The sequence below is a fragment of the Balaenoptera musculus genome, chromosome 1 (genome assembly GCF_009873245.2).
Source record: "Balaenoptera musculus isolate JJ_BM4_2016_0621 chromosome 1, mBalMus1.pri.v3, whole genome shotgun sequence".
NCBI classification, from domain to species: Eukaryota; Metazoa; Chordata; class Mammalia; order Artiodactyla; family Balaenopteridae; genus Balaenoptera; species Balaenoptera musculus.
The window spans coordinates 161571371-161585075 of record NC_045785.1 but is presented as its reverse complement, the minus strand read 5'-3'; positions in this window follow the sequence as shown (position 1 = coordinate 161585075).

The following is a 13705-nucleotide window of genomic DNA, read 5'->3' as shown; positions in this document are numbered from 1 at the left end:
CCAAGTGTTGGTATTTCTCCCAGTGTCTCCTAAAGAGGAAGATATACACATCCTGTGACCAGCATAGGTGTATACCCAACAGAAATGTGTCCTGGTGCTCAACAAAAGCACGTACGAGAATGTTCACAGCAGCACTATTTGTAATGCCTCCAAACTGGAAACTATCCAAATGTCCATCAATCATAGAATGGATAAACTGTCATGTAATAGACTGCCATAATGCAACAAACATGAGTTCATAACAACTGCCCAAATCAATGCACTGAATCCCACACACAAGCACACACCAAAGAGAACTTTCCTCATCTCCCATGTACGTAAGTCAGGATAGTGGTTACCTTGGAGGGGTGGTGACCAGAGGCGGCATAAAGGGACTTTGGGGATGCTGGTGATATTGATTCTCAATCTGGATGCTGGTCACACAGTTCATTTGTAAAAAATTCACATTGTACTGTATGATGTATTCACTGTTCTGTTTGTATGTATGTTATATTCAATAATGTATGAATAATGTATGTATGTTTATTTTAAGACCCCATTAATGAAAAGGCAAGCTGAGAGTAGGAGGAGATATTTGCAACACAGAAAAAAATATGCCGGTACATATATCACTTAACTCTGCCAGCATGTTAAATTAAGGGCTTTTCCTTTTAAGATCTCTTCATCCTTCTCTAACTATGCATTTTTATGTGTTTCTATAGATATGTGTAATTTGAAAATAAATTATTTTTTGTGTTTATTGAACAGATTTTCCCTCATTACAAACTTTTAAATGCAGATGAGTGGGAATTCTGCTCTTTCTCTGGGGAAATTTTTCAAATAATTTATTTATGTTGTTCTTGGTTTCTTTCTTCCTCTAGTTAAAAGATTTGATATATTTCTTTTTAAAGCTCTTTACCCGATATTCTCAGCTTCTCTCCCTCCCTACATCGTCACAAAGTGCTAGGAAGTCAGGAGGAGACACACGCTGTCAGCATGCCCCACCTTGATTTGACAGAAGGAGAAACTGAGACCTTCAGTCCAGCTACATGATCAGGAGGCTGTGGGTACAAGGAAGAGAGGGAGAAAACCTGGGTTCCTAACAGTCAAGTGCATCCCCTTGCAAGGTCACAACCACCTTCTAATATCAGTACTTTTATAAAAGCGCATTTAGGACAAGTGAGCAAGTGACACTAAATCACGGCAGGTCACGCCCCCTGCAGACAGCCCGACAGCACCCATTCAACCAGGCGCTCATCAGAGCATCTTTACTGAGCCCACGGCAGTGACGCAGACGGCCAGGCCTACATCTTGTGAAGCTCCCATTCCAAGGAGAGGAGACAGACAATAAACAAGCCACCAAAGAAGCCAGATAATGTGAAGGAAGTAAACAGGGTGATGAAAGAGAGAGTGACTGGGGAGGCCTCACCAAGGAGGCAACATCTGGAATGAGAATGAACCAGCGCCAAGGGAGCAGGGAAGATGGTTCCAGGCGGAGGGCAACGTGAGTGTGGGGCTGGGCAAGGGCTTGGCATGTTCCGGGATTAGGAAGCGGCCCGCGTGGCCAGAGCACGGAGGCCGAGGGGAGGGAGCTGGAGGAGGGCATCCCAGCCGTGGGAAGGCTCTGACTGAGAGCCATGGGAAACCACTGAGGAGTCTTAAGCAAAAAAGGGACACGATCTCATTTGCATTTTAAAAGATAATTCTCATGGGTAAACAAAGTGTGGTGTACATATACAATGGGATATTATTCAGCCTTAAAAAAGGTAGACATTCTGACACATGCTACAACCTTGAGGGTATTATGCTAAGTGAAATAAGCCAGTCACAAAAGGACCACTACTGTGCGATTCCACTTACAGGAGGTACCTAGAGTCATCAAGTTAATAACGACAGAAAGTAGGATGGTGGTTGCCAGGGGCTGGAAGCAGGGGGGATGGGGAATTACCGTTCAAAGCGTTCAGAGTTTCAGTTTGGGAAGATGAAAAAGTTCTGGAGGCGGACCGTGGTGACAGTTGCACAACAATGTGCATGTAATTAATGCCAGTGAAGTGTACACTTAAAAATACTTAAGATAGTAAATTGTATGTTATGTATATTTTACCACAATAAAAGAAAAACATTTTAAAGATAATTCTACCTGCTGTGTAGAGGATGAACATCAGGGTTGGGGCTTCAGAGACGAAGCTGAGAGGCCTTCGAAGACTAAAGTGCTGAGGGCAGCCTGTCGGAAGGGTGGAGGCCTGACTAGGCAGTGGCCAATGGGGGTGAGAGGAGCGGGCAGATGTGCCGTCCAGGTCATTCTGGACTTGGCCATGGACTGGACTGGGGAAAAGGGGAGGGAGAGGTCAATATGTCTGTGACCTAACAACAAATGACAATAACAGAATACGAAAAGCAGTAACAAGAAAGCATTCCAAAATAAGTTGTGCTAGCGTAGTATTTCATGGTTTCATTTTCAGAATTGTCTTTAACGTCGTTGTATTCAAAAACGATGTATCTTTTTTTCAACAAGATTTTAAAACCCACACATAAGGCCACTTACAGTCTCCAAACCCGGCCTGTCTCAGCACGCAGGACACTGCATCAGACCCCCGTCCGCAGGGTTGTGTTCCAGTGCGGTCTGGTTCAGGAGCTCAGCATCTCCTGACTCCCGGCTTTTGTCTGACAGCAGAGGGGAGCAAGTGCAGTCCCAAGCACTAGAAAACACGAGGCACCGTGACGGGTGCTTTAGGGAGATGATCTCGTTGAATCCTGGAGACCACTTTATGAGGCAGGGACTACAGTCCCTATTTTAAAGTAAGGGATTGAGCCTTTAGAGGTTGAATAAGCGGTGAATCTCTGCTGTCTACAGCTGGCAGAATGGGCCCTGCTCACCAGCTAAATGCGACTCTGTCCCACAGTGGCACAAGGTGGATCCTGAGGGCAAGCGGGGCAGGTGGACACTAGGCCACCTCATAGCAAAGGAGGAGGGGGAGGAGGTGTGGACGGGGCCTCACCCTGCAACCCTCTGGGCCCAACAGGGGCAGAGAGTAATCAGGGGTCCTGAGGGCCTGGGCCTTTCTGGCACCTTCTCCTCTGGTGGGTGTGTCTGGCGAAGCTGCGTTGGCCTGGCTTAGTGACGCTCCATGCCGCTCTGCGGAGGGAGCTCCACCTCGTCAGGCTGGGCGCGGGGAGGGTCAACAGGAGAGGCCGGAAGGTGGGTGGAAAGAGCGTGGCCTCAAAGTCCTCAGCTTCATCCCCGGCTCTGCATTCTCCAAGCTGTGTGCCCTGGGGCTGGGCGTCCCAAAGCTGTGTGCCCTGGGGCTGGGCATTCTCAAAGCTGTGTGCCCTGGGGCTGGGCGTCCCAAAGCTGTGTGCCCTGGAGCTGGGCATTCTCAAAGCTGTGTGCCCTGGGGCTGGGCGTCCCAAAGCTGTGTGCCCTGGGGCTGGGCGTCCCAAAGCTGTGTGCCCTGGGGCTGGGCATTCTCAAAGCTGTGTGCCCTGGGGCTGGGTGTCTCAAAGCTGTGTGCCCTGGGGCTGGGCCTTTTGTATTTGTAAGCGTTAGTTTCCTGTGTGTAAAACAAGGATGATAACAATATCCTTTGAAGGGTTGTGGTGAGGAGCAAATAAAAGCATCTGAACAGCGTTTTCAACTCAGATTGTCTCTTTATTTGGGAAGGCCTGGGAGGGTCTGCTGGAGGTTACGGGGGCAGAGCACAGCAGCTAAGCGTCCCCACCTCAGCCAGCCTTGTCACTACCACTGGACGGGAAGGAGTTTATGAATAATTGTGTGGCATGCACGTGCTACTTCTTAGTAAGAACGCTGTCATTTTATACCCATTTTTTGTCTGGCGTGGAAGATCTTTTAAAACCCAGGCCCCCAGTTGCCTCCCCAGTGACCTGGCCTCGCTCCACCGGATGGAATGAGTCCTCCTTCTTCGTGCTGTGTCGCCTATGAATACGCTTCATTATTGCACCTTCTATGTACTGATAAAAAACTACTAAACCAAAAAAAAAAAACAAAAAAACTACTAAACCATGTTATAGACACCTACTTTGGCTGCTGGATTTGAGCTCTGTGAGAAAGGTATCCCCAGGGCCGGGGAGAGTAGAGAACAGGGCAGGTGCTCAACAAGTATTTGTTAAATAAAATCGAAATAAACCAAAGTGGCGTTCCAGCAAAGGAGCCATAACATGTTTCATTGTTATAAAAATTATATACATGGGACTTCCCTGGTGGCGCAGTGGTTAAGAATCCGCCTGCCAATGCAGGGAGACGGGTTCGAGACCTGGTCCGGGAAGATCTCACATGCCACGGAGCAACTAAGCCAGTGCGCCACAACTACTGAGCCTGCGCTCTAGAGCCCATGAGCCACAACTACTGAGCCCACATGCCACAACTACTGAAGCCCGCATGCCTAGAGCCTGTGCTCCACAACAAGACAAGCCACTGCAATGAGAAGCCTGCACACCGCAACAAAGACCCAACACAGCCAAAAACAGATAAATAAAAAATTTAAAAATTATATTAAAAAATTATATACATATACACATATATACATAATGGAATATTATTCAGCCATAAAAAAGAAGGAAATCCTGTCATTTTTGACAACATGGATGGACACTGAGGGCATTATGCTAAGTGAAATAAGTCAGACAGAGAAAGACAAATACTGTATGATCTCCCTTATATATGGAATCTAAAACAAAATAAAACAACGACTTGTAGGTACAAAGAACAGATTAGTAGTTGCCAAAAAAAAAAAAAAAAGTAACCTTATCATAGATCATAGAATATTTAGGGAATATATGAGATTGGGAAGAAGGGGGAGTAATCCATTTTCACATCCCCCAGTGATAATTTTGGTAAACATTAACCCGTATTTCTTTTTTTTTTAATATTTATTTATTTTATTTTTATTTATTTGGCTGTGCCAGGTCTTAGCTGCGGCACGCAGGATCTTCGTTGCGGTGTGGAGGATCTTTAGTTTTGGCACACGAGATCTTTAGTTGCAGCACGCAGGATCCCTAGTTGTGGCATGTGGGATCTAGTTCCCTGACCAGGGATTGAACCCAGGCCCCCTGCATTGAGAGGGCGGAGTCTTAACTGCTGGACCACCAGGGAAGTCCCAACCTGTATTTCTTTCCAGTCATTTTTTCCTAGATGTGCTCTGTTTTTACATAACGATTTTGTAATTTATACATGCAATTTTTAAATCTGGCCTCTTTTAACATTACAACTGTTACAATATTTCATTCTTAAATCTCAAGGTCAGTTTTCATTCTTTTTTCCCACTTTGTTCTGGATTATCCATTTTTCCAAAAGTCATGTTTCCAAAATAACAATATAAAGAATTAATGTCTTGAAGCTTTCAAAATTGCTTTAACAATAAACCCTGTTTTTATAAATTGAATCTTATATAGAACTCCAATATACAAAGAGATAACACTTTATTCAAGTAAAATCATTTTCTAAGTCAAAAGCCTGGTATTTGCTTGTGGTAACGTCAGTCAATTCGCACACTAAGGCTATTTAGATGAAGACAAAATTGGAGCCTGGGGCCATATTACAGCCTCTGAGGAGCCACACCCACAGAATCACAGCACCCTGAACACCCTGGGATTCTGTGGCAGCTCCATAGAGAAGGGGACAGACCTGCCAGCTCCCCAGGAGCCTGGCAGATGGGTTTCCCTCCCCATGCCGGGCTGTGACCAGTCAAGATTTCCAGGCAGTTCCAGGAGCCTCCCTAATTCCGCCAAGTGAAAGGAGGAGAGGAAGAGGCGTCTCTGAGGAACCCTATCTACCTCAACACTCACATAGGGTGACTTGGGGGATTACCTTTTAAACAAAGGCAGCCACTTATCTCTGATTTTCCAGGGCAGAGGCTGGGATTTTGTCCTCCCCACCCCCAGCCTAATTTCTCCCTTCTGTCCCTCTCCTGCAGTCCCCTCTCACTCAATCTGTGGTTGAGGGCTTCCCTGGTGGTGCAGTGGTTAGGAATCTGCCTGCCAATGCAGGGGACACGGGTTCGAACCCTGGTCCCGGAAGATCCCACGTGCCGCGGAGCAACTAAGCCCGTGCACCACAACTACTGAGCCCACGTGCCACAACTACTGAAGCCCGCGCGCCTGGAGCCTATGCTCCGCAACAAGAGAAGCCACTGCAATGAGAAGCCTAAGCACCGCAACGAAGAGTAGCCCCCGCTCGCCGCAACTAGAGAAAGCCCGTGTGCAGCGAGAAAGACCCAATGCTACAAAAAAATTTAATTAAAAAAAAAAAAATCTGTGGTCGAACCTTCCAACAACCTTTCTGCAGAGATGAGAGAGAAGGAAGAGAGGATGGCATATTTTCTTGTGTCTCTGCGTTTCAGGACAGGAGGCCGGCTCTGCACCAGGCAGAAATAAATATGTCAGAGGTGTACAAAATACAGCTGTACCCGCCTCCCCTAATTTGATTTATAACACAAAAATAAAGCAATTGTTACACAAGGATACTCCAATTCCTCTGGCAGAAAACAACAGCAAATGATTAGGAGAGAGCTGTTTGTTGAGAAGTAGCTCTGGGATATTCAGCAAGCCTGTAAATGATTTATTAACACCTGGTAGAGTGAAAGCTGAAATGCAATACAGGAATCTCAGAATCAGCACGGATAGAGCCTGGCCAAATCCAGGCCAGCTGCACCTGACCCTCTGTCCGTCACCTCACCTCGGAGCAGGCTCCCATCCTGCCCCTGCTCCTGCTCACATTTGTTGGTGCCCAGCACCCCCTACTGGCAACAAGAAAAGTCTTTCTTCCTCCAGAAATTGGCAGTGTTTTGTTGCTTGGCAGGCGGTGAGCAACAGAATCCCTTTCTGTAGGGTTGCCCTTCCTGCCCAACTTCAGATTGCTCTCAGATTTTATTTTGATAAAATATTAAGTTCCAGTCATTTTCCACAGCGACCTTCAAAGGCACCTACGTTTACAAGCAAAGGTTTCAAAGGCACTCCATGGGATATGCCATGTGATGGATGATGAATATATTCGGAATTCTATGCTTATTGTTTTTATAAAATACATCATATTAGGGCAGTAGTACATTCATTCGTTCAATAAATATTTTTTGAGCAGGTTCTATGTACCAGGTACTAGAAAACAGACAAATATTTCTGCCCTGATGGAGCTTCTCTCTATGGGGGGAGGGGGGAGAGGGATATTTAATAAACAAGTAAAATAAATAGCATGAAATTGGTAGTACAAAAAAGAATAGGCAGGAAAGAAAGGTAGGGATGTGTATGGGGGAGGGGTAGTTGCCTTTTTAAATTAGAGAAGTGTGGAGCCACACCTGTGGATATCTGGAGATAGACTGTTCCGGGCAGAGGGAAGTTAGTGCAAAGCTCTGGAAGCAGAGTGTCTTTGGTGTGTTGGGTTTGTCCAAGAAACAGCAAGGACGCCTCCTTGGCTGAGGTGGAGTGAGGCAGGGAGATGAGGTCAGAGAGGGGCGAGGGCACAGACTGTGAAGGGGTTGCGGGGGATTGTAAGCAAGCACTTGGGCTTTTTATTCAGAGGCAGATGGGGCTCTAAATAGATAAGTGACATGATCTGGGGTTCACACCCCCAAGTGTTTTACTGATAGACGTGCACAATTAATGTTTGGAAACTATAGGTCTGCAGAATGAACTCTAAAATCAGCCCACCGTTTCTTTTCACTGAGACCCACATTGGAGGAGGCAACCTGAGCTGTCTTGAAAGATGAGAACTTCAACAAGCAGACATGACAGGCCTTCCTAGACTAATCGTCATTCCTATGCTAAACCTCGAAGTGTAGCAAGTGATCTAGTTGGTTAACTGAGGTATCCAGCACTGGGGGCCTTCTCCGTACTGAATGCCCATTTTCATTGAGTATTTGTCTACACTCCTAATTCCTCACTCTCTTCCTTACTAGTCCTGATTCCTTACCTGAATCAGACTTCTCCCCAGAAACAGGTTGACAGACAGATGGCTTAGAGCCAGGGCCTGTGTGACACAGTGACACCTGGATTCCCCGTGTTCTAGTTCAGACACACAAGGAGTGTCATGAAGTTTAACAGTTGGTACCTTCCTGATTTTGATCAGAGCCAGCCTAGACTTGTTAATAACTGCTATTAAAATATTGGACTTTCTGGGAGGCACTTTTAATTTAGAAAACCCACTAACAGGGGCTGATTCAGGATGGTAATCTGAGAACATACATTTCACTCCTTCTTGCAAACTCCCACTTAAGTCACCAAAGGAATGTAACAAGAAAACTCTGTATTAGTACTAGAAACTGAGGAGAAAGGCTGCTACCTTCAAATCAAAGTGTGAGCAAGTAAGTGAAATGAGTCAGACAGAGGAAGACAAATTCACAATCTGACTTATATATAAGGAAAAAAAATCAAGTTCATAAAAAAAAAAAAGAGAGAGAGAGAGAGATCAGACTTGTGGTTACCAGAGGTGGAGGGTGGGAGAGGGGGAATTGGAGGAAGATAGTTAAAAGGTACAAATTTATAAGATTAAAAAGTACTAGGCTGTGATAACCTATATAAGAATCTAAAAAAGAATGAATGTATACATATAACTGAATCACTTTGCTGTACACCCGAAAGTAATCAACATTGTAAATCAAAAATCAAAAAAAATTTTTTTTAAGTACTAGGGATGTAACGTATGACAGGACTATAGCCAACACTGCTGCGTGGCATGTAGGAAAGTTGTTACGAGTAAATACTAAGAGTTCTCATCACAAAGAGAATTTTTTTTCCTTTTTTCTTTTCCTTTTATTGTATATATTTGGGAAGATGGATGTTAGTTGAACCTATTGTGGTAATCACTTCACAATATATGTAAATCAAATCATCATGCTGTACGTCTACAACTTATACAGTGATGTATGTCAACTATTTCTCAATAAAGCGGGAAAAATAAAAGTGTGAACCATTGGAATGGACCCCAGCAGAAGCTCATTAACATCCCCACCCGTGGACCAATGAGAGCTGGACAAACTACAGCCACATATAATGATGTCAAGATGGTCAGTCTCTGTTCATTGTGAACCTCCTTACTTCCGGTCTTTAATGCTACAAGGGGCAATTTCAGAATTATGATCTTCTTACTTTGCCAGTCAAGGTCATTTTGCTTTGGGGAGCAGGGTGAGGGCTGCTCACACTTCCACACTCAGTGAAGCAGGGCACAGCTCGAGGGCATCTGAAGGGCATCACCATGTCACTTGGGAAAGGGGCACCGATCCAGCCAACTTCATGCTGCCACAACAGAAATTTCTTTGGACATGGCTGCCCAAATCTCGCACACGTCAAAGAACCTCTAATCTGACAAAGTAAACCTCCACTAAATCTAAACTCTCCCTTCCCCCTGTGAGTGTGCTTTTTAAGATTTGCACAGGTACCCACATAATTTGAAGAAAACGGATTTCAACTACCTGAACTAGAAAAATAATCCTAAGCAACAGAAGAACATACTGTGGCAAACACGAATAAATACCCTTCAGATCCCCCGGTGGAGAGCATCATTGACTGATGGTCCCATTGGCTGCCCCCTGGATCCACCAAGTTCACCCCAGCCTACACTTCCCGGGGACTCTTTCTAGCCAATGAGCATGGTGGGGTACTAAGGCAGGCCCATTCAGCGAGATGTTGGATTCCAACAGATGACTTTGGCTTGAGCACTCTCCATCCGCCTGGCCAAATCTTTCTTGGAACTGTAATCCGAGATTCTTCCTATCTCCTTTCTTCCCTCTCCTTCCATGGGTGTCAAATGTAGATCTGAAGCCTCTCCCTACCTTCTCTGGCACCAGCCCCCATCCCCAGCCCTCAATGAATCTCTTGTATATCTAATCCCATCCTAGCAGACCTAAATGCATGCACATGCAGACATATTAAAAAATCAAAAAATTGTAAAGAAATCAATTTGAGGGATTAGAGGAAAGGTGCCCTTATGAAAGAGAAACAGTAAACATAGAAGACCCTAAAGCATATGCATACCGAGTTTCAAGAGAACATACCTAAAAACAGAAGCATGAAGAGGGACTAATCTGAGAGTGAGAAAGATTCTCTAAGGGAAAAACCTAATTGTTGACAAATACAGGAGGAGTGGTAAACAGCAGATTGGATGTGGCAAAATATCAGGTTCCATGGAAACAGAGCAGAGAATAAAGGCAAGAATCAAATAATAGGAAAATAATGGTCTAAAATTAAAAGGCTAGTCTTCAGACCTCAAAAAGGTTACCCAACACCATGAAATATTAAGGAAGAGACCACACCTAGAAATAACATGGTGACATTTTAAAATTTAAAGGATAAAGAAAAAGATACAGAGGTTATCTATCTAAGGAGAAAAATTCACATTGTACACAATACAAAAGAAAGTCAAAATCAGACAGAAAGTTTCTCTTCTGCAATACTCTATCCCAGAAAACAAAAGCAAATTAAAGGAGAAGATTGTAAACTAAGGATTTGACATCCAGTCACGGTATCACATATGCAAAGTTAACAGACAAACATTGCCAGGTATGTGAGGGTTCAGAAAGTGCACCACCCATATACTCTTTATTTAAAGAAAAAAAAGAAAGAAAGAAATTAAGAATACCAGCAGAAGACAAAAAAATAGTAATAATTAAAGAACTGGCCAGACTATGTAGTACGATACTGGAACATTAATTTGGGCCCAAATAAAAACTGACACATTACAAGGGGAAGGGAAGGGAGTGCAGTGAAGATACAGTAAAAAAATAGCAACTAATGGAAACCAGGAAAACAGAGTGGTGTCTCTGTAAGGTTGTTTCTATCATCATGAAACAAGGTAATGTCCAAAATATTCCTGAAAGAATAAAGAAAAAAAATGCACTTCTTTTTGATTCCTTAGGTAACTATTTACTGTCCAGTTTTGCCCAAGGCATTTCATTGAACAGCTGTTTTCTGTGTAATAACCACACTTCTATATAAACAGAGAGCCCCTGGTAATACCGTGAAGGGAATTATGGCAGTGGCTTTCTCCTTTACAGGAACACCGTTTGAAAAATCAGACAAAATCAATAGCTAAGCACATCTAATAAATGCTGTGCAGAGTTTAGCCCATTACATTTATGCCTTATGTAATCTTCACAACCCTACCATTATTCCTTTTACAGTTGAACAGACTGATTCCCAGAGAGGTTAAATAATTTTTCCAAAGCCACATAGCTTGTGAAGTGTATGAGCTAGGACTGGAAATATCTCCAAATCCAAGTTCTCCATCACTACACTAAAATGCTTCATTTTCTCCAGAATAAAAGCACATACACACAAAATTGTGCATATAATTTTACTTGTAGTTTTATAGACAACCCTACTGAGTTGTTAGGAACCATTAATACATGTGTATGAACAATTTCACCACATAAAATCATCCCTTCATACCTCAAAATATATGGACTCCTGCAATTCAGTTTATAAAGATATAGATACACACACATCTGTAATGCAGTACTAGAGGTTCTGCTCCTCATACGGCTGAGCAGCTTCTTTTGGACCAACCCTCCTGTTGTTAATAGGTATAAACTCTGGACAAAATACAAAAAACAACTAACTGAATACACTGGAGAATGACCAGGAGCAGGCAGAGTTCACACTTCAAAGAAAGGAAAAGCACTGCGGAAGTCTTCCACTTTTACAGTTTTTAGTCCCTACTCTATACCTTGCCAGGCAGCTAGAACTCTGATGGAAAAATTGCAGAGTATTGTTGATAAGAATTCAGGGAAATCACTGCTGCAGGAAAGTGAGGGAGGAGGTCCTGGAAGGCAGAGCCAGAGTAGGTAAGCCAAAAATTCTGTCTACATAACTCTGCCCCCTGAACCACACAGGCACAGGGCAGACTCTAAGCAGCAACTGAGATATGAGGTGCTGCCCACCTAGAAAAAGAGTTTAGGGTTTGAGTCCAGCCAAGTTAAATGCCTAATAGGAAACAAAGAGCAATCCTCTTGAAGGCATATAACAGAATCCAGAATCTCTGTAACATCATTCACCATATCTAAGATACAACCTAAAACTATTTGACATGTGAACAATCAGGAAAATGAGATCCATTTTCAAGAGAAATCAACAAAGACTGAGCCTGAGATGATCCAAGTGTCAGAACAAGCAGACAAGGATTCTAAGGCTGCTTTTTCAAGTTTACGTGGAACATTCATCTAGACAGACCATACACTGTGTCATAATACAAGTCTCAATAAAATTAAAAGGATTGAAATCATAAACAGTCTATTTTCTGACCACAGTGGAATTAAAAGTAGAAACCAGTAACAATAAAATATTTAGGAGAAAAAACAAACATTTGTTCTATGTTACGCCATCCATAAAAATTAACTCAAATGGATTAAAGACTTGAACTTAAGACCTGAAACCATAAAACTCCTAGAAGAAAACATAGCGGTAAGCTCCTTGACATAGGTCTTGGCAATGATTTTTTTTCAATCTGACACCAAAAGTAAAAGCAACAAAAGCAAAAATAAACAAATGGGAATACATCAAACTAAAAAGCTTCTGCACAGCAAAGGAAACCATCAACAAAATGAAAAGGCAGTCTACTGAATGGGAGAAAATATTTGCTAATCATGTATCTGATAAGGGGCTAATAACCAAAATATATAAAGAACTCATATAACCCAACAGCAAAAAAAAATCTGATAATAAAAATGGGCAGAAGATCTGAATACTTTTTTCCAAAGAAGACATACAGATGGCAAACAGGTACATGAAAAGATGCTCTACATCATTAATGATCAGGGAAATACAAATCAAAACCAGAGTGAGATATCATCTCATACCTATTAGAATGGCTGTTATCAAAAAGACTAGAAGTAACAAGTGTTGGCAGGGATGTGGAGAAAAGGGAACCCTCCCTCATGCACTACTGGTGAGAATATGAATTGGTGCAGCTACTATGGAAAATAGTATGGAGGTTCCTCAAAAAATTAAAACTAGAACTACTATACAATATAGCAATTCCACTTCTAGCTATTTATCTGAGGAAAACGAAAACATTAACTTGAAAAGCTATACGCACCCCCATGTTCACTGCAGCATTATTTATAATAGCCAAGATATGAAAACCTAAGTGTCCATCAATGGATGATAGATGAATGAAGATGTGGTAAGTATATACAATGGAATATTATTCAGCTGTAACAAAGAAGTAAATCTTGCCATTTGCAACAACATGAATGGAACTTGAGGGCACTATGCTCAGTGAAATAAGTCAGATAAAGACAAATACTGTATGACCTCACTTAAACATGGAATTAAAAAAAAATTTTTTTTAATTAAAAAATCCCCTCAAGCTGATAGATACAGAGAACTGATTGGTGGTTGTCAGAGGCAGGGGGGTACAGGGTGGGAGAAATGGGTGAACTTTTTTTTTTAGTTAAAATAAACTGAAAGTTTAACATTTGCTAATTAGACAACATACTTCTAGATAATCCATGGGTCAAAGAATTCAAAAGGAAGCTAGAAAATACTTGGAACTGAATGAAAATGAAAATACAACATGTTAAAATTTTTGAGATGCAGCTAAAACAGTGCTTAAAGAAAAACTTACAGCTTTAAATATTTATACTAGAAAAAAAAGTCTAAAATCAATGACCTAGGACTTACCTTGAGAAGATAAAGAAAAAAGAGCAAAGTAAACCCAACCTAAGTAGAAGAAAGGAAATGATAAAGAGCAGAAATCAATGAAATTAAAAACAATTAAAAA